The sequence below is a fragment of the Megachile rotundata genome, chromosome 15 (assembly GCF_050947335.1).
Source record: "Megachile rotundata isolate GNS110a chromosome 15, iyMegRotu1, whole genome shotgun sequence".
Classification (NCBI taxonomy): Eukaryota; Metazoa; Arthropoda; class Insecta; order Hymenoptera; family Megachilidae; genus Megachile; species Megachile rotundata.
The window spans coordinates 3,751,288-3,774,080 of NC_134997.1; the positions used below are offsets into that span (position 1 = coordinate 3,751,288).

The following is a 22,793-nucleotide window of genomic DNA, read 5'->3' on the forward strand; positions in this document are numbered from 1 at the left end:
GACTAAGAAGGTCTTAAATATCTTAGAATAAAAATTAATAATTACCTGATTAATGTTAGAATATAATAAATAAGTAGAAAGCTTGAAAATTCAATTAAACAAAAGATCCAGATCTAAATGAATCATAATAATCAAATTTAAAAACTTGTCAAATTCAGTAATATAATTTTATAAATTCGTTGAAATTAAATAAATTTCAAATAAACTTGTTTTATTCACGAATAAGCGATTGCGAATATTGACGCGTGTTATAAAGTATCGTATCGAAATCAATAAACAACTTACTTACTCATGGAAAATTTTAAAAGATGAAAGCGTACGCAAGGCATACAGATGAAAAAATAAACTATATCGTCAGGTAATTTGATAATTGAAATAAACTAAATTCGTATACGAAACAAACTTGCTTATCTAATAAACGTCAAACTAGCAGAAAGACGTTACTTTAGCAAGGACGAGTAAAGATGACGGTGGAGAACTAGGAAACAGAAGGGGGATAAAATAGGCCAGACGGTCCTTAGTTTAAGGTTCGTTCAAAAATTTGCTAATAAAAAATACCATTTGCAATAAATTATATACTATATTGTTATTATTGACAAAACTAACCGTAAACAGTAATCCAAAAAATGACAAACGAAATATTACGGATGAACCTTGTATATAAAGTTTGAAATTTAACTCTTTATAAATGTACCTCATGTATTTAATAATAATAATTATTAATTTTTTTACTACTATAAGATGTGAGTCTTTAAAATATAAGCTTGGAAATATAATGTAATCAAGTGAGCCCGTTATTTTTTACAGTTTACGCATAATTACAATCAATTGCTTATATTATAGAATGTATATAGAATGTATAGACTGTTCATAACAATTTTATTTTAATTTAACTCGATTATTTAAAAAATAGTAGTTAAATCTTTTTTTAATTTCTGTAGTCTCATTAAAAATAAGATATTTGTTTTGATACTAAATACATTTTTAGGAAGGTTAAGCGTTAAGGATTTGTATATTCCTACATTATAGACTTTTACGCAACATACATAGTACTTTTCATGAGCACCGAAGGACGGCGCTTCAGGAAAATAGTAGTAGCATCTCTTGTGCATGCCAACAAACTATACTTCATGTACTGCCGTTAACATTGCAGGTTTCTATTCCACCAGTTTGTGCTACTCCGCCACTATACGGTTTCCACCATACATAGATATGTTACCGTGAAAGACCGAAATCTGGTGAATGTCGACATTCACATAGTCGCTTGGTGTATGTCCGAAATATTTGCTAAATACCCTTATTTCGGACTTACACCGGTGAATGTCGATATTCACCATGCAATAATGGTGAATGTTGAACATGTCGGAGATTTATATTTTCTTCTCCGTAATTCAGTCGCTATAAAACGTCACAAGGGTGACGTAACTTTTTCGCCTCTCTTTCTGAGAGGAGAGACCAAGAATTTAAAACACATAGTACATTCTAAGCATACGTGTTCTTCCTCCGTGGCCTATTCTGGCGTGAGTTTCGTGTAGTATACTGAACAATTTTTCATTGGTAACATAATACTGTATGTTCGTTTCCCCTGATTTTAATGGTACAATTAATTTCCTTTCATCATTAATTTTTAAAACGTCAAAACGTTTTAATCGTCTGTAATCCAAAGGTGTGTTGCACTTAGTTTTAGCAGAAACCAATTCAGAAAGTATTTTAGAGTACTTTTCTTGAGAAAAATAAAAACAATTGTCTTCTCGTTTACCCGCAATTAATGCATTTAACTTTTCAAGAAAAAGATAACGATTTACTGCAATATCCATTCAGTATAAATTACGGTATTGGAAAAAAAAATTAAGAAAACGTTGCTCGCATTATCAAAGCTTGCACAAGATTGACAAAGCTGACTGACTCCCAGCAGAACACACGATTTGGCGGGAAAGAGCCAGTCGCTTCTTTGTCGACTTCTCTCTTTTGGACCTTCACCAGAGCATATCTGTGATTGTCGACATACACCTGTGAAGGTCCGAATGTACAAGAATGTAATAAAATATTCGGTCTTTCACCGACGTATTTCGTGTATGTCTACATTCACCGGTGAATGTCGACATTCTCCAATTTCGATCTTTCACCGTAACAGATATACTATATGGTTTTCACTACATCAGCCATATATAAGGTGGTCAATTTGTACTATAATTACTATAAATATAATGCAAAATACTCATGAGCACGGTGAACATAATGTATTTTTATATAGAACAAGTATGATAAAATGGATACCTGCAAGTCATATTCCCCATCAAATTTCCAAAATGTCTAATTTTCAAATTTTTTCAAATTGTCAAATTTTCTTTTCAGAAATCCAAATTTTCATATTTTTAAATTACCAATTTTTTTTAAATTTCCAGATTTTTGTACACATTTTTAAACCCTCAAATTTCCAAATTCAATTGTATTTTGTATGATCATCATGTGTGATGTAAAAAATATTCAATATTTTTTCTACTACTTATCATGAATGTGTCACGATGTCAAGATCTATTGCACACCCATAATCCGCATTTAATTTATACAATTGGTGTTACTTAAAACTTGTTGAGAAAAAACTAGAATTATCAGATTTTATAAAAAAAACTCAGGAATATGGTTAGAGAAAAGATTTCAAGAATCTGTATAAAGGAGTTACATAGGATCAGGTGGTATTTGTTGAAGGCGAGGAGATCCGTGGACGAATAGTGTCGTAATTAATTATATACAAAGCACAAAAACTATTTATTTAAGAACGATATAAAATACAATCAGAATTACGTGAGAAGAAAATTAGAGAACAAAATTGAATCGAAACATGCGAACACAAGAAGGAACGAACAATGGTGATTAACATCGCTAGATGGAGACAAATGTTAATGCTAATTTGTGTATCGCTCTTATATCACTTTTATCTCCAATAGTATTAAATTAAACTTCATAGTTGTCCATATTTGAATTGGATTATCTGAAATAGTGTATTTAATTCTCATAAAATAAGTAGCTGACGAATAATTACCAACCTGTTTAAAACATGTATTTAAATTTAGTCTCATCATGCAAGAGTTGCATAGGGTACTTGTAAGGCTTATACAAGATCAATTTGAGAATTATGTTTTAAGTACTTTGATTTATTTTGCACTAAACTCGAGAAGTATTAATTCAGTCTTGACTTAGCTGATCGAAAAAGAAGATTTAGAAAAATGTCGTTGATATAAAATGTAAATAAGATGGATCGTAAAATTAAAATTTCTGGAACTCTTGTGACAATTCTAATTAATGAAAAAATTGTCTTTCCTGTGTAAACGATCTAAAATTTGTCTTACAGATAATTGACATTTAATTGAGTGAAGTACTGCACAATATTTTCCAAATGTAACATTAGATTAAACCTCATTAAAATGATAAAGGCATTGAATATTCTTTGTTTAGCTCGTTTGATATTGCCTTTATATACAATCCTGGTGACTGATTGATCTGATTTAAGTTGATAACACGCGAGCATTAAAAGTGCGTCAGGTAGCCAACATCTTTAAGTTTCAGCACTCAGGTATAACTACTGATGTATTAATAAAAAAGTTAAAGTAAGATTAAAGGGCAGACTTTTTTGATGATATTTGTGAGAAAAATGTGGATGTTTGAGGAAACTCCATGAGGTGTGTTGTCTTAATAAAAGGTGTACACAAAATAAAAGATCATTGGAAATATGTATAATATAGGACTGGTATAGGACTGAACCCTGAAGTTCAGACTTACCCTGTAAATTGCTTCTATAAACGAGGGAGAAATTTAAATGAAATAAATGTTATTTCGTGTACACCTCTAATAGTTAGAAATATTTGTCGTAAATTTTTTGTATATTACTAATATCAATTTTTGAAATATTAACATCAGTTTTAACACACTCAGGATTTAAGAGAGAAAGATGTATACAGGCCATTCCACGTTGAATCGATCACTTTTGGACGTCACCATCTGCGATTTTGCTCTAATCAAAATATGTTGTAGTCTATGTGAAATTAGGGAGGGGGATTAACTCATCATTTTGCCGGTTTCGAATTTATTAAGGAATACCGAGCCTACAAAGTTTATAATTTTTTCGAAAATAGGCTTCACTTACGAATTTTTTTCTCAAAAACTACGGAATTTACTAAATTCTTTTTTATTTTATTCACTAAGGATTGGGCTATTTTAAAATATTTTCTTTTAATTCTATCAATTTGTTATAAAATATTGACAAATTTAAACAAATTCTTTTTTTGCGTTCTTTTTAATGAGGGGCGTAAAAGGTTTAAATTAAAAAAAAATGTGGTCATATTCTTTGAAGCTTCCCCTTTAAAATATGCCCTGCAGAACGATATATATACATATATATACTTACATTACTATAATGGAAATGATTATTATAAATAATATATAAAACACATAACAAGCTATTTATTAACACAAAATAGAAATGAGTATATTACAGAGAAATGACAGAATATTAATTACATATGAATTACTGGCGAATGTGTTACACGAGAAAGACATAACATGTACTCATATTTAGTACAAATTACAAATCGATAACAGAGTATTTCTTATAAATATTTTACAAATAAATTGCAGATTAGTGTGTAAGTATTAAACTCCGCCAAATGCCATACTTGCACACTATGTACATTCGCTTTTCAAAATATCACATCGAAATCATATCCTCACCCCGCTTCATTTGGCATGGGTATTTAAATAGGTTGTATTATTCCACTTTTCTCTATGTTGGATTATTTATGTATAATCCTTTACAAAAATGAATCGTTGAGAATCACTGTTTTCTTTCTTTGTAAGAATCATACTGGCACCACCAGGTCTAAGGGCCTGTGACTGTTTAGAGTCGAAGGCCAGGGTAATAAACATGGTGCAGAGTTTTTCTTTTGTATTAAGTGGACGCTAGCTTTCCCTTTTAGAGTCAGAGCGTCAACTTCACTTCTAGAACAGTTTTCAAAGAGTAAAGACGTTCTTCCGAGCCAGTATAAATAAAACAAGATAATAATTAGATAGAGGACTATAATCATTTACCCATAATCCAATACTCTAAAAATAGTTTCTTTGTCTGAGTATTGTTTCTTGGTATTTCTATTAATTCTTATTGTTACGCTGTTGTATAAATTTAGCTTCGCTTACGTGGCGCCACAACGAGTTATGATTTAAACATTACCACATTTGGAAACGAGATTCGAGTAGATGTGTTGAGAAAAAAAACAGTAATGAATTTTGTTCGCATGTCATTTTTCCATGACAAATGTTAGAAAAATAAAAATCGAAAAGCAGTCAAGGCAGACCATGTGCCTTTTGTCAGCGCACTTCCCCTTATTAAGGAGAGTTTCTTTTCCTTAGTAGCGGTAGAAGACATTCCTACATTGACTGATGTCAAAGAATGAAATAAAGAGATTTTGTATTTTAAACGCATCCCGCTGAATTTCATTTCGTGAAACCTCACCTATTAATAAACCGTTTAATCATCTTATATATCAGAAGCAGAATAAACTGTTTATACATATAGTGCACATTCGAAGAGTGTACTCGCATCAGTATATCATATACAGACTGTTCAAGAACTCTAGGAATCTTATAAGATTAGTTATTAAGTGTACATATATTTCAATTAAGTTTATGTTTTGACTGAATTTTAACCATTGTACAATTAAGGAGAAATTAAAATAGGTTGTACATCATGCAAGCGTGAAGATAATGCAACGATTCTATGGAATCGCAACTGGGATGGCTTGAGAAGGACAAAGTCCTGTTCAATTTTGCGTTAGTGCAACCAGACGGCGTATTTCCCGTGTGCGATCCCGTGTCTTGACCGCGTCGAGCTAAACAGTTGGAGTAGTAGTTCCGCTTTGCACACCGAGTCGCCAAGTTACGCGTCTCCAGGGGATGAAAATCTAATTTCCGTGTATAAGCCATAGAAAAAAGATCTCTCCACAAAGAATGGGTGCGTCACGTAGATGAGTGGGTATCAAGATTTTCCTAAGATCATATCAGTGTGATACACTCAATCGCGGCACACCTACGAGGTAATGCCCGACAATGATACGACATCCGCATGCGAGTCGCAACTACTTGGATCGAAACCAAGATGTCCCGTGTCACGTAGTTTCCACAAGCTAATCCTGATCAGGAGGCTGGGCATCAAACTTGAAGATGAAAAAATAATCGATCTGAACATTTTTGGCATAAGAGAAGAAACAATTGCCAGGATATTAAGATCAGCGAAGCGTGTTAAGAAAGAGAAGTAAGGAAGAAGAAAATCGGCGTGTATCAATTGGGTGACATCTCTTGTTAGTTGAAACTCTAAACCAGTCGCCTTTGAAGTTGCTTATACAACAGATATCACAGAGGTTGAATGAATTACGACAGCCAAAATGCAAGATGAGCAATTGTCACATAATTTCATGTACTTGTTCGATGTTGCGATGACGATAATCAGTGATGAAAGAACAAACGTTACTACAAAGTTTGTGGCACTGTGTATGACATATGGAATCAAGCACATATTAAATGCAGTGACTGCGTCAAGGGTGAACAGACAAGTCGAACGGTATAATAAAACTATCATTGATGTTTTAGCGATAAGTGCAGCAGATCAAGATCCACGAGACTAGAACACAGAGGTTAAAAAAATTCAAAATGCTTTGAATACGATACACAACACAAATATAAATACCACCCCGATGAAAGCATTAATCGGATGTGATACAAAGGCACTGGCGGAAGAAACTATGTTGAACGCCACACAAGGAGAGATGGATCGTCTAGATTTAAAAGAAGTACAAGAAGATATTGGCAAGCATATCTCCGAAGAGTAAAAGGAACAAAAGGAGAGATATGATCGTGAGCGAAGAGGACCTTGCAGGTATACCGTTGACTAATTGGTGCTGGTCCAAGTAATAAATGAACGTTTTACCGGAAGCAGTCGAAACACAAAGGACGTTTCGTAGCAGTTCCTGCGAATGTGGATTTGAGGTTCGGGATTGTCCTAGGTTTAATGGAAGTAGAAGAGCGTTGACTGCCGAACTTCGGATGTTAGGATGGAGGGCCCCTTGTAAAACGCAGACATAAGGGCCATCAAAGTTATTACTAAATTTTTAGTAACAAACAATCTTAGAATATAAGGAACTAGTTCTATATAGTAGCTATTTTTGATCTCGTTATTAATTCTCATAAGGCTGTGATGGAAAACACAAAGACTATTTTTTTGTTCTTTTTGTATACTGATTACTATAGGTCTTAGGCGTGTTTATTCTTGATATGTTGTATATTTTATATATATTTATGTATAACATTGTATATGGACTTGTGGGACAGCTGTGGTCTAGTGTCTTTTGTAATTTTTAAATAAAAAAAAAATATATAAAGCATGTTTCTAAACTCAAGCGATGTTACCTAATGACCGCTACGATATAGATCTGCATAGATTTAAGGCTGCTTTACATCCTTTTTTTAACGAGTTTATCATACTAGATGGTTCAGGATAGCCGTTAAGCAGTAATCGTCTAACGAATAAATTGAATATATAATAGTTTCACATTTTTTTAACTTATTCACAAAAAAGTCAATGCACATTGAAGACATAAAGTCTCGATAAGCAAACAGCGGTACTTGCTCGACTACCAAGTACAGCTTAACGTGTGTGGGCAACAGCCTAAACATTCCCTAAACTAAGGGAGAAAATGAAAGAGTTGTTGACACAAATTGTGTCAAAGCTGCCAAGTATAGATACAATATGTATCTTACAAGGAAACATATCACATTTAAATTATATATCTAATAAACATTGCAACAAACAACAAATTCCAAAAACACGTATCCTCTATTTTTGTCTATAGTTTACGTACACGAAGTTACAAAAAAATAAATCAACATTTAGTGCAAAAATTTAAACAAAAATTATAAATTTTCAAAATATTATTTAAACAAATAAAGTTTATTGAAATTTTTTTCAGCATAAAAATTCCCTATTTAAAGACCAACAATTTGCAAAAAAAAGAATCTAATTATTTTCTTTAATTCCGGAGATATTCCCAAAAATATGATTTCAACCCCCAACTTCGAGGGCTATTTTCACCCTTTCAATGTGAACGATGGCCGATAAAAAAAAATACGTGTCAAATATTTTCTTGAGAACTATCTTTCACATAAGTTTCATTAAAATCGGTGTGTCGTGGTTCGATATGTTTCCTTGTTAGGCAGACATTCATGGATACAATAGTACCCTATAGAAGACTGGCACCGAATCAGACGGACACAAAGAGTGTCTCAAGCAGGGTGGTGACCAATAAGGGATGCAAAATGCATCTGAGATCGATAAGGGATACAACAGCATCCGTAGTTGATCATGAGTGATACAACTATATCATGTTACAATAACCTTTATTTCCAGCTGAAACTCATGATTTCATTGTGTGTCTGAGAACAAACCTAACGTCAATACGGCTGAATGTTAGGAAAATAAAAAGCAAATAAAATAATTTTAAGAAAAAAAATACACCGACTTCGAAATGCACTAAAAAGTATAAAATAATTTCTATTTCCTAATGAAGTAATTTCTATTTCATTCAATCATACAATTACGTAACAGATATGAATGAAACCTATTTACTCGTTAGGTATTATATTAAATACATTTCAACCTTTTCGGAGGCGGCGCAAAATTAAATAACATATTCAAAATAATCTTTTAATTTTGCGCCGCCTCCGAAAAGGTTGAAATGTATTTAATATAATACCTAACGAGTAAATAGGTTTCATTCATATCTGTTACGTAATTGTATGATTGAATGAAATAGAAATTACTTCATTAGGAAATAGAAATTATTTTATACTTTTTAGTGCATTTCGAAGTCGGTGTATTTTTTTTCTTAAAATTATTTTATTTCACGCTTTTTATCGGCCGACAAGACGTGTTTGTAGAAACAGTAGAAAATCAGCGACTGCATGTTGACTCATACACCACCAGAGACACGGAGGCATACGTAGAATGCAATACATTAATAACAATAGTTTTTCGCTAATAACTCGAAAACTAAAGCTTCCCCTTAATTGCGGATAAGGAAAAAGTTGTTCAGAATTGTGCCCCTGATAACATATTAAAAGGACATTAAAATCGTCCAAAGTTGATTTCAAAACTTTTCAACAATTTTTCGCTAATATCTCGAAAACTAAAGCTTTTCGCGAAATTTTTATATGAACAAAATTGTTCAGAATCATGTCCGTGATAAGATATGAAAAGCGCACTAAAATCGAGAAAAGTTTATTTCAAAAGTTGTCGGTTTTTTTGCAATAACAACACTTTGCAATTAAAAAATGAAAAATTTTTTGACAATGGTACCAATGGGGAGTCAGAACCTACCAGATGCTAAAGGTTTCGTTCCGATCGGTGCATCCAGCTAGGCGTAATCGGCGGGCACACATAGAAAATAATAAAAAAAAAAAAAAAAAAAAAAAAAATATACTGATTGAATTGAGTAACCTCCTCCTTTTTCGAAGTCGGTTAAAAATAGTTGAGGTAGGTAATGTGCATTACAAACGTCCTAAATATTGGGTTGTTCGGAAAGTAATTTCATGTTTTCCCGATAGAGGATTTAATTGTATTTTTTTGCACCCAAGACTTGTGTGTGAAAAGATCCAATTGATTCTACTCAGTAGTTTTTGGTTGGTGCCCTTTTCAATATGGAGAGCAATAAGCAGCATTTTCGTCATATTTTACTTTTTTACTATAGAAAAGGTAAAAATGCTGTTCAAGCCAGAAAGGAATTAACCGATGTGTATGGAGAAGATGTATTGACAGTACGCCAGTGCTAGAACTGGTTTGCAAAATTTCGATTCGGCAATTTTGATGTCGAAGATGCACTACGTTCTGGAAGGCTGGTTGAAGCTGATAAAGACACGATAAAGGCATTAGTTGATGCAAACAGGCGAATAACAATATGTGAGATAGGGGCGAGGTTAAATTTATCAAATTCAACTGTTTATGACCACTTGAAAGGCCTGGGTTTAACCTCGAAGCTCGATATATGGGTTCCCCATGTTCTCACGGAGAGAAATTTGTGGTCGTTGCGTTGACGTCTGTAATTCGCTTCTCAAACGTCACGAAAATGATCCATTTTTGAAGCGTATTATTACTGGGGATGAAAAATGGGTTGTATATAACAATGTCAAATGCAAGAGATCATGGAGCGAAAAAGATGAAACGGCTCAAAGCATTTCCAAAGCCAATATCCATCAAAAAAAGGTGATGCTGTCTGTTTTGTGAGATTTTAAAGGAATTGTTTTTTTGAGCTTTTACCGGATAACACAACAATTAATTCGGAAATTTACTGTCATCAGCTGGGCAAACTGAATGATGCACTTCAATAAAAAAGGCCAGAATTAATCAACAGAAAAGGCGTAGTGTTCCACCAAAATAATGCGAGACCTCATACGAGTTTGGTCACTCGCCAAAAGCTTTTACAGCTTGAATGGAATACAATGCCACATCCACCATATTCTCCAGATCTGGCACCTTCGGATTATTATTTGTTCCGATCACTGCAAATTTTTTAGACGGCAAAACCTTCGCTTCAAATGAGGAGGTGAAAAACCACCTCGATCAGTTTTTGGTAGCAAAGACGAAAATTTTATGAGCGTGAAATCATGCTACTACTAGAAAGATGACAAAAGGTATTGAGCTAGAATGGCCGATATATAGTTTAGTAAAACATTTGTTCATTATACGAAAATTATCTTTCATTTTCACAAAAAAAAACGAAATTACTTTTCAAACAATCCAATAAATGCTATATTAGCGAGGGTCTGCTTAGGACAAGTATTGTAGAGGACATTACTGTATTGGCTACTATCGTGAAAGAACCAAATAAACAGATCTTGTCTTCTACACGCGTCACCTTTCATTTCATGAAACGCCGCTTATCATTGAACTGTTTAATTCGGCAGTACATATACTAAAATTGGAACGATACAGAGAAGATTAGCATGGCCCCTGCGCAAGGATGACACGCAAAATCGTGAAGCGTTCCACATTTTTTAGTATATGTACTTGCTTCGGCAGTACATATACTAAATTATCTTACACAAATGACGAACGATTTGAAGAGATTCCTATTTTACAAATAAAAACATTTTAACAAAAGAGTGTAATTTGAAAAGCATGGAACTAAAGAAATAAGTCTCATTATATGCGCCTCACCGAGCAACGCGGTTTCAAAGAGTAGGTATTGTACCTACTACAGTGACTACAGATATAATAAGGCTATGTATGCTTTTATTCTCGAGAGAACATAAATCTGTGACTCGGAACTGAGCACTATCTGCTCTATCTTATTATAAAATTATGTAACACTTCGCATTGCAGTAGTTTGACACACTTCCAGGGAACATAGATCGATTTCAACATGTTATATCGCTTATAACATGATTTAAATTGACACACTAATCATATTACTGATGCGATACTATTAAAGACTGCCAATCATAAAGGAGATCATATTCTCCAAAAAAGTTAACATTCTCTAACGCTCGGCGAAAAAAAGTAGATAAATCAATAAACTGTATTGAATTATCATGGAATGTTATATACAGTGTCCCATGCAACTGGAACAGACTGTAGCTCATAAATGGTTAGGAGTAGATGTTATAAGTAAAAGTTTATAAAGAAGTAAAATTTTTATATATAAGTAAAATTTGAAGCACTTTTGTGCATTGGCGCAGCAGAAAAACACAACTGCAATTTTTTTAAAATAAAAATATGTTTTTTACTACACCAGTCGAAACAGTTCATTATGCTCTACTTAAGATTGACATTCTTATGCCTTAAAATTATCCGTTAGAAAGTTATTGAAGCTAAAATTTCTCTTAATTATTTCGGTCTCTTGGGAAATATTATTTCGATTTCTCCGGAGTATCTACATTATATCGAGTATTCGAACAGTCCTTCATTGCAGTCCATGCACTTCTCCATCCGCTTCTTGACGTTGCACAACACATTACAGTAATCCCCCCTATAACACGGTACTCTTATAACGCGTTTTCATACAACGCGATTTCATGTCCCTCGTATAACACGTGTTTCTCCCCATATAACGCGGGGATTCCCACGTTATATTTCTGTACTGCGAAATTTATAATTTGACAGTTCACAATCAATTTCGCGTACGCTTTCACATTGTATCAATTGTGTTCTTATAAAATTAAATTAAATTATTGTATTCAATTTGTGTTCCTAGTTTTTGAATTGTAAGAACATTGATTATATCTTGTTGAGGCTATTTGTTTTTCGCGCTTTATATCCATGTTGCGTTTTTCTTTTCTAAATTAATATTGTTTTGTTTTCTTGACGAACAAGAAGATATGCTCTTAAGTAAAGAAAATAATAAAAATTCGAAAGGTAAAACTTTTGAACATTCTACTAAAAAAAGATGTTCGTGGAACATTATTTCAGATAGTTCCGACAGCGAATAAACATGTAATAAAACTATTTTGGAATTATTTGATCTATTTGAAAATAACTATTTTTTAGTTACATACGTATAAGTTTTTTATTTAAAATGTTCTTAGTTTGATTTTAATAAAACGCACATATTTTGTTCATAACATAGTTTTTCTTTAATATTCAATTTAAACCTTCCTTAACGAGAAAAGATAAACGTGAATCATTTTCACATACATAACGCGTTATACGAGGTCATACGAGCGCGTTATACGAGAATACTCGTACAACGCGATTTCCTATAACGCGGAACCCATACACCGTGTTATAAGGGGGATTACTGTACTTATATTCCTTTCTATAATTTGAATATTACTTGCTCAATACGTTATTGAAGCTTCTCAAGATTAGTAATGGAGTGCGAACACATTCTATCTTTTAAAGATAGTCATGAAAGGAAGTCGAGCGGTGTAAGGTTTTGCGATCACGGAAGCCATATGATTAGTTCTCGTGTGCCAATCCATTTCTCTCTATAAGTTTTAGTTAAATGTTTAGCAACTCATGTTTTGCTTTTCACTTAGGCGAATGTCTGTATCATACAAGAGATCTGGTAAGTTGGATTCGAGAAGTTTAGGTAGATTTGATTAGTCAATATTTCGTTAAAAAATGTGAACTGAAAAACCATTTGTTAAACATTCCACACCAAACATTTACGCTATACCGTATTTGATTGTTTTATTCTTCCTAAGGCGTGGATTTTCAAGGGACCATGTATGTTCATTATGTCAATTGAACATCCCATTGTTTGTGAATGTTGTCTCGTCTATCTACAGTATTTGAAATACATATTTTTCATTTTTCTGAACACCGTTAAAAATATCGACCACAGTTCATTCTTCAGACATCGTTCCCAGGACGAAATGTTTACCCAATGAAAAACCTGAAGAAACAAAAGTTCTACATCCTCTAGTCAGGTCTCTCACGGACTTATGTGGATACTGTCGCAGTACCTTCGTTTTCAACGATTGGTTTCGACACGTATCGTTTTGGCTTGTGGAAAGTATTATATGGGCGTAAATTGGACTCCAGTTTGTAAAACTACTAATGCAAGGACTGTTATTTATAAGAATATATCTCTCGATACAGTCGCGCAGCCTCAGGACCATTTTGATTGCATTTGTTAAACGCAATGAGCATATCAATTGCTTCACTATTCGAAAATGATTTTGAAATTGGCCAAGCAACCGCACACGGATAAACATGTACTAATGGAAATTTTAATTTTACAATGATTAAAATTAAGCCGTGACGTGACGTATCGACAATGTGTTTCCGGCTTTAACAATCGGTTTATGCTCACAAACATTTATAATGAAACATAAACATACAGTAGCGGACAAAAGTTTAAGACGATCATTTGCAAACCGAATTGCAAACATCTTATACGTATATTGTACTTCTGTTCGGCTTGTCTCTTTCGAATAACATAGCTTTATGTTTGGCCTTAGTAACCACAGATCGTCAATTGTTAAATGCAAACAATTTAGGAGTTATAACAGTTAGTTGTCGCTTAGCACCCGTAAACAGTGGACATTAGTTTAAGACGATCTGTGTAAAACGTGAGTATGCATACAGTTTTTAAACATTTTGCTTCTGGAATGTCAAAATCATTGTTTAGCGTGTCTTTTATTGCTTAAAATTCATTTAGGTGCGAACAGACTATGGGTAAATCAAAGAATTTACTTGAAAATGAAAGGGAGCTAATCGTAAGGATGCGAAAGCAAAATAAAACCTTCACCGAAATAGCCAATGTAGTGAATCGGTCAGAAACGGCTTGTAAGCTGTATGGTACAAATTTTTAAAGACAGGTATGTTTTGCGATGAACCGAAAAACGGAAGACCACGAAAAACAACGCCGAAAATGGATCGCCGGATTCATCGGTTATGTGAAAAGGATCGTTTTCGCAGTGCAAATGATATTGCTGCAGAAAATGCGTTTTAAAAATTCTTAAACATGGTGGTGGAAGCGTTATGGTGTGGGCGTGTTTCTCTCGAAGCGGCCCTGGTCCGATATGTCGTATCAATGGAATTATGGACCGTTTTCAATACATGAACATACTCAAGAATACAATTGTTGCCTTTTGCACACAACAATATGAGTGATGATTTTATTTTTCAAAATGATAATGATCCGAAACATACCGCTCAGATTGTCAAACAGTTTCTTCAAGAAAAAAATATTACCGTCCTGCCATGACCGTCGCAATCCCGATCGAAAACTTGTGGAGCATCGTAAAAAAGACGGTACAAGGCGGTAAACCGAAAAATTTAAACGAACTTTATTCTACAATTGAAACAGCTTGGAGTAATATTACGGTAGATCAATGTGAAAAATTAATAGACTCTATGCCAAGAAGATGTGCCGAAGTAATAAGAAATAACGGATATTGGACAAAATGTTGAGTTTAAACAAAAATTGTAGATATTTCTTTGCCAAAAATTGTTATTTTTTGTATAGTCTTAAACTTTTGACCGACGAAATATTATACAAACTTCATTCTTTTTTTTATAACTTCGCTACTGAGCATAATATCATAATAAAATTTTTTCTGTAATTGTGTAAATAAATGTCTAATTAGTTAACACCAAAAGTGGAACATTGTATTTATATTTGTTAAGGAAAGTAAATCATTTATTTACTTTTTCCATTTCGTCTAAATCTTTTGTCCGCTACTGTAACTACTCTGAGCACTTGCCAAAAGACCGATGTAATTCAGAAAACTTTCAGCTTCGATAACTTCCTAACGAATATGTTCTTTCAGCTTCGATTATGGCATAAGGATGTTAGTATTTTTACGTAAAGCAAAAGAAACTGATTAGTTCCATATTATGCACCGTCTGATACCAGTTAACTTTTACTTATAACATCTTTTTCTATTTTACCAGTTTAGGAAATATAAAATAAGACACCCCGCGAACTCAACCATGAGAGTGATAGCTTTGAGCGTGATGTCCGACCGTGATCGTGAGCAAACGTATCGGTGTCACGTCAATTACTTTTTACTAATTAGTTAATATAAGCCGGATATGTGAATAGACCAAATAAAAATCCGTAAACGATTATTCATAAATAATTTTAACACTGGGTACACGATTGGAAACTACGATATATTTTAATGCGGACTAATCTCTTTTGATTGCATTGATAGACTCGATCGACAACGGAATCATTTAACAGATCACCGTTGCATAGCAATCCGTTTAACAATGTCTTATTTCTGGTAATATAATATAATATAATATCAATTCCCCAATCCCGATTCCCTACAATGAGGAGTAAAGTATCGTTAAACATATCCACGAATAATCATTCACGCGTTTTCATACAATGCATTTACCGGTCGTCTTTATATTATGTGATCATCAGAAAGTAACAGTGAAATAAATTGGAAGTTCAATGATCCAACCATGACATCAGCTCTTAGTACTGTGATCTACCCAGTAACTTAAATTTATTTTCATCGAAGCTGGTTTCTATGGATCAATGGATAAGTTTCATGTAAATTGGTTCTGCAATTTGTAACTTAAACGTACGCAGGAATTAGTTTCTTCCATCAGATATTCCATTTTAGCTCTATTTAATTGCATAGAAAATGTACTCAGTGGTTTTATGACGGAATTTGATTGTTTGCTTTATTAGAAATAGCTGACGAAATTAATTTTCGTGAATTTACTCTGTATTTCTTTTGGAAAGCATCAAATAACTTCGATTTACTCAGTCTAGATTGTTGGAATATCTAGTTGCAAAAAATAAGTCGAGTGTTGAAGGACAGTGACAATGTCTTCTCGTCCTAACAGTCCTCAGATCAGAAATTGAGGGCCTGCAATTTGTCTCTCCGGAAGACACATTTCCTGAGTTTTCCTTCAAGAGGGCCCAACAGAGGTGCTTCCTCTTCCAAGCTTTCCCTTTTGATATTTTCATTTTGGTTTTAGCTTTCGTACAGTGAAGACATCGTCCGTGTTTATAGTAATAAAGTTTCTGTTTTATTTACTTACGTGTGTACAATTTATTTTAAATTATAAAAACCATACCCTATTTCCACTATAGATAAATAACAATTAATTGATTTATTTCTTATTTAAGAATAACGAAGAACTTAATATTATTCTTAATTTTTTAATTCACTGTTCCATTTAACTTTGACCTAACAGCTTCCTATTATATCGACGTGATACCGACGCGATATTGATACGCTTGTTCACGACCATAGTCGGCCGTTACGCTCGAAGTTGTCATTCACGCGGTCAAGCTCTCGATTCATGGGCGTTCTTCTTGATTAGTGTTTTTGCTAGTACGAAGTTTTTGCTCGAAAATGAAGCGTCAACTAATATTTTGGCGAAGGAAATAGTTGTGCAGGATTGTCCTATTTACCAGCCCTTTCCGGTTCTTACATGAGTTTTGGGATACTCTGTATGTTCAAGTTAAACTCATTTTAAATACAGTATTTAACTTATTTAGTCCACAAAGCTATCTTAGAAGCATGTAGTGGTATAGTTTTGTAATGATATTGTAAAGAAAAAGAAGAGAATATGCATGGTGAGATGAGAGAATGAATGTTTAAATAAGGCGCTAAAACTGTACGCAAAGAATGTATCATCGAATTGGGCAATATAAGTCACAGAATCTGAGCGCCATCTCTTGTAAAAAGGGTAAAATGAAGAACTCATTCTTTCATTCTGCTTCAATGAATAATATATGTACTTGTGTGATACAGGTGATAAAATAAACGGATAAAACAGATGGGACTGATGATATTGTTGCTTCTTTCTACCTCTGGGCTAATGATCATAGTAGTCGACGCCCACAACAGTAATCAATCAATCAATCTTTCTACCTACCCAACCTCACCCTGGTGTCGTCTAATCCCAAAATGCATGATCCCTGGAGAAGGCATGTATAGTCTTATTATATCTGTAGACACTGTTATTAAATTCCGTTCAAAGTTACTGGAATTTTTGAACAGGAAGAGGCTATTAAAGTACTAACTGAAACTAACTTAATCTTCTTACAGAAGTAAAGACTAGAAATAGGTTTCAGGTTGGAAATCATATATCTTCCTTTGTTAATAATCTTCAGCATAAATTGTGTCAGACACAAAGAATTAAATTACCCTTCCATAATAGCAGTCAAAACAACCATTCAACTCATTGAGGGATGGAGTAAAAAAACTAGTAATAATCATCTCAATCCAACAATTCAAATTTTATGAAGAATCAGAGTCAGACATAAAATATCAACAACAGATGATTACTTAGGGCAGATGCTAATTTTCCAGATAAAGATAATAATATAGTTTTACATTATGCAGTTGAGAGTACTAATTTGAAAGCTGTTTAGTAACTTATAGATAAACTGGAAGATATTAATATTGAGAATAACGAGAATAGTACTCCACTGAATATTGCTAGGGAGATTCAAAAACAAGATATGATTAAAGCAATAGGAAAGAAAACATTCGATAATACTCTTGAAATACTTAATAATCATACTCTTCTTCTATCTTCTATAATATAAAATCATAACGTAACGGTGTAACGCGTAACGCGTAATGCTGTCACGGTTATAGTGTACTCTATCATACTCTATCATACTCTCTATAGTATAAAATCATAACGTAATGGTATCACGCGAAACGCTGTCACGGTTAAGTTAGGTTAGGTTAGGTTAGGTTAGGTTAGTAAGTATGAAAGTGTTACACGTGACACTGTTACGCTATGATTTTATACTATAGAGTACAATATGATCGTGGCAGATGTAACCTAACCTCTTTTTTTTATTTTTTTTTTACGAGGGGAAATCTTCGAAAAGACCCCCCCACTCCCCGGGGGAGGAGCGGGGGGAGTGTGGAATTTGTACCCATTAAGACCCTTCGGTGATGCCCACCCTCGACGGCATGGTGCGTCCCGGGATCGTGCTTTATCGCCGCCGCAACGCACCAAAATGCCGCCCTGCGACAAGGAGTCGCCCATCTCGTGGGGAGGAGAAGCCTCCCCACACACGAAAACTAATACCCACCGTCATCACGCCCGCCGTCGTCTCCACGTCCCTGGCCGCGTGCAATGGTGCTCCAGGTCCCCGCCTGTGACACCTGCGGCCATGGCGGCCTCGGTCACTCACGGGAACTCCGACACCCCGGACCGAGAACCGCCGACACTCACACAAGGGGACGAGGACCGACGCCGGGGAGGGCGGCGCAATCCTCGTCCCTCCACTTCTCTCCACTTAACACTAACCCACACACACACGTAATGTTGTCACGCCTAACGCTACCCTCTGCATTCCACAGTCCACTGTCCTCCCACCATGTCACTTTGGAAGCGCATTCATACGAAATAGGCGCCAAGCGCATTGGGGGGTTGGGCCGCGAAGCGGCCAGGGGGCACAGCCCCCTAGTACTTAATAATTTAAAAGAACAAACTTTTTCTAACACTGCAAATAAAAGGAATTTGCAGATAGAAAAATATATAAAAAAAGATTGAGAAAAAGATACAAGTTTGTGTTTACACTTTGAACAACAATCATGTCTGTGTTGGAAATCCTAACGAACCGTCCGACTTTCTCTTCTACATCTGGCTCTTCCTTTATTTCCTTTACCCTATTGTCTACTTTCTGCGCTTTCCTGTCTGTCTTATATCACCAAAACATGCCTCTTTAGAATTTCCTGTAGCTTCAAGATTTTTCCAAGGTCCCGCTAAAGCACTTCCACATTTCCTAATAAATCACTCCTTTTTTTAAGCCACCTCCTTCGCAAATAACCTAGCCAATGATTTTTCCTGTTCCCACACCCTTAACCAAAATATCAACCAATAGTTTCCTTCCAATAGTTTACATTTTCCTTCTCAACACCGTTTCTCATTAGATTTTATCCGAACTTCACCGTGTAAAGAACAACTTTTAAAAACTAGAGAACTAGATTAAGGTTTAGCTTATAATATTATTGAACAATAAATTGGTTGTTGTATTCAATTTGAGTTATTCCTGATTCTGGAACTCCAACATCTGCGAAGAAGAGCGACTTATCCTTGTGCGTGCAAAATGAAATTATTTCATTGTATAAACTTGGTGAAAGTTACCGAAAAATTGGTAATTTTTTAAATTTAAGTTTCTCGACAGTGAGGAATAAAAAAATTTAAGGAAACTGGTAGGGTCGAAAACAAACCTCGATCGGGGTACAACTAGAGAACGAAGAGACATTGTGTAAGGGAATAGAAAATCGACGAACGGTCGACACGGGCCACGCGTTTTTTGTCAATGCATTCCCCTTCCTCAGGGAAACTTTGCTGGGCCTAAGTGCCATAAACTGCCATGCTGACGGGGGTGTCCACAAGATGGGATCGTGTCTAGAAAGACATTCTTTTATTGGCTTTTGCCGCGAAACATCATTAATAAAGCATTGCAGTCTACTTTTAAAAATCGCCCACAAGTTATTTGGTATACCTCACCAATAGCATTCCTGATTACCCTTACAATTGTTAAAGAAACAATAAAAAATCCTTTTGTAAGTGCCAAAAATTTAGCTGCTGACATCGCAACATATTCGGGAAAAGAAGTGAGTGCCCAAACAGTCGGAAATGTTTTACATTTTGCAGGAATATATGGTAGAGCAGCGAGAAAAAAACCGTTCATTAATGAGAAGAATAGGGAGAAACGGTTCAGGTTTGCAAAAATATATTAGGTGAAGTAAAAAGTGCTGGGCGTTTTTCGTTAATTGTCTTTTGGCTGCATACATCGTATGCATACATCTCACAATGTATACATCGTATCAGAGCATACTATATGGCGACTTCAAGATGACGTTACGCTTGAAAAAACTATGTTTGTTAGTCTTTTGTTTGGTGAGGCCAATTATGCGTTACAGCGTTCTAAATGGAGGTAAAAAAACTGAAAATTCGGTACATTCTTCAGTACCATTATGATCAAGGTGAAAGGAGAGAGCAGGCGGTCAAAAAAATTTGTGCTGTTTATGGACCCAATATAGTATCGAATGCAACAGCAAAGCCATAGTTCCAACGATTCCGTTCTGGTAATATGAACGTCGAACATGAGCCACGCTCTGGTCGGCCAATCGTCGAAAATGTCGATAAAATCATGGAAATCGTTGAGTCGGACCGGTATGTGAGCACCTATTCTAAAATCCTATTGCCCAAGAACTAAAGATTAGCCAGGAAAACGTTCGGAACCATTTGCATAAGGCTGATCTCAAGAAACAATTTCATGTATGGGTGCCACACCAATTGACGCAAAAGAACCTATTGGACAGAATTGATGCCTGCGATTCTTTGCTGACACGCAACGAACTCGACTCCTTTTTGAAGCGAATAGTGACTGGCGATGAAAAATGGATCACATATGGATCACAACAGCCGCAAAATATCATGGTCCAATCGCGGTGAGCCGACCCAAACGATCGCTAAGTCCGGCTAAGAAGATTTTGCTGTGTGTTTGGTGGGATTAGAAGGGAATCATCCACTATGAACTGCTCTCATCGGGCCAAACACTTAATTCGGACATTTATTGTCAACAACTGACGAGATTAAAGCAGGCGATCGGCCAGAAGCGGCCACAGTTGGCTAGTAGGAGGGATGTGGTGTTTCATCAAAACAATGCCAGGCGCGCATATCTTTAAAAACGCGTCAGAAGCTCCGAGAGCTTGGATGGAAGGTTTTATCACATCCACCATATAGTCCAAACCTGGCACCAAGCGATTATCACCTTTTTAAGCATTTGCAAAATTTTCTTGATGCTACAAATTTGGCTTCATGAGAAGCTTGTGAAAATGAACTGGTTCAGTTCTTTACCAATAGAGATGAGGACTTCTACAATCGAGGAATTATGAAATTGCCTTCAAAATGGACAAAAGTTATCGAATAAAATGGTGCATATTTGATTTAAAGCGGATAATCTATGTTGTTATCATCGTCGAAATAAAGCGAAAAAACGCTCAGAACTTTTTACGTCACTTAATATATTAAGCAGTGCAACAAAAATGGGCATAGAAGGAAACTTTCTTTTCCAACAAGACAACGACCCGAAGCATACGGCAAGAAAAACAAGAGAATGATTATTGTATAATGTACCAAAACAACTCCCTACACCACCTCAGTCACCGGATATTAATCCGATAGAAAATCTGTGGCATATTATAGACTTAAGAATACGGAAAAAGAAAATAAAGAATAAAAATGACCTAAAAGCGACGCTTTCAGAAGAGTGGCCTAACATTTCACCGGAAATTATACAAAAACTTGTCGAATCGATGCCTAATCGATTACAAGCCGTAATTAAGGATAAAGGTATGTACACCGAACATTAAATGTGTTCAATATTGTTCATGTTGTTTATTATTGTGCTTTCCTTTTTTGACTGTGGATTTCTTGTTTTCTTCACTTTTCTTCCTTATAACAAATAACCGTGATTTTCAGTAAACATACCATTCATGTGTATCAAAAGGCACTGATAAACATAGTTAATATTAATAGATTACTTTGTAGGTTAAAGATATTCGAAGAAAATTAGGTGTGCCAATACTTTTTTATCCACTGTATATTAAACCTGTAACCGTACGACCGGGTCGCCGATACGGTCACATAGTAAAAGGGCACGTCGGAGCGGGCCCCATCAATTTTGGGGTAATATAAGCGCAAGCGCGAACGGACTCCCCCCCCCAATCGTTATCACGAACTCTGAACCTACGCGGCCCGTGCGGATCGAGAAATCGCTCTCTTGCTTTTGAACTCCTTATGAGTCAAGACATATTATCAAAAAGGGTCTGTATAAACCACATCAATCGCAAGAAATACTGGAATTAAGAAAGACATCGTGTTCTGGATGAACTTTCGAGCGATAAATCGGGAACTCATCACAACCTGCTGCTCGTCTCATATTAACTGAAATTAACAGATTTTCCGCGAAATAACAAGCAATGCCGGCGGCAAGTGATTGAGACACCAAGGAGTCGGTGTGGGATTATTTTCGATCATAGATTTCGAGGTATTTAGCCAATTTCGAGGAAAACGAATTCGCGTAGACAATTCGGAGTTCGCGATCACGGAGCGTTCGGCGAAAAGGGCGTAGCGAACTCTTCATGGTGTTTTGATTTAACCCGGTCGTCTAAGCCAGTTAAGAATGCGTGTTTTTGTATGAGATACGTGCGTTCAATTTATATTCCGCGAGCCAAGGTATGCGTATAATATTGGTATTCCACGAATCATGGTATTTGCGTTAAATCCGTATAAA

General features: G+C 35.1%; 1 protein-coding gene, 1 long non-coding RNA gene and 1 other non-coding gene across 4 annotated transcripts in view; 2 read left to right on the top strand and 1 right to left on the bottom strand.

The window, feature by feature from the left end:
- LOC100877892 (popeye domain-containing protein 3) overlaps nucleotides 1-22,793 on the bottom strand; it is a 96,330-nt gene that overhangs the window by 37,767 nt on the left and 35,770 nt on the right.
- LOC143265876 (uncharacterized) lies at nucleotides 201-15,075 on the top strand. Of its 2 annotated transcripts, XR_013040649.1 has the most exons (4): nucleotides 201-527; nucleotides 13,078-13,130; nucleotides 14,060-14,115; nucleotides 14,205-15,075. It is a non-coding gene; the product is annotated as an uncharacterized LOC143265876 (long non-coding RNA). The 2 variants fall into 2 exon arrangements; XR_013040648.1 differs by having other exon boundaries at nucleotides 222-527; nucleotides 14,060-15,075.
- On the top strand, nucleotides 10,991-11,095 carry LOC143265952 (U6 spliceosomal RNA). The gene has a single exon (XR_013040729.1). It is a non-coding gene; the product is annotated as a U6 spliceosomal RNA (small nuclear RNA).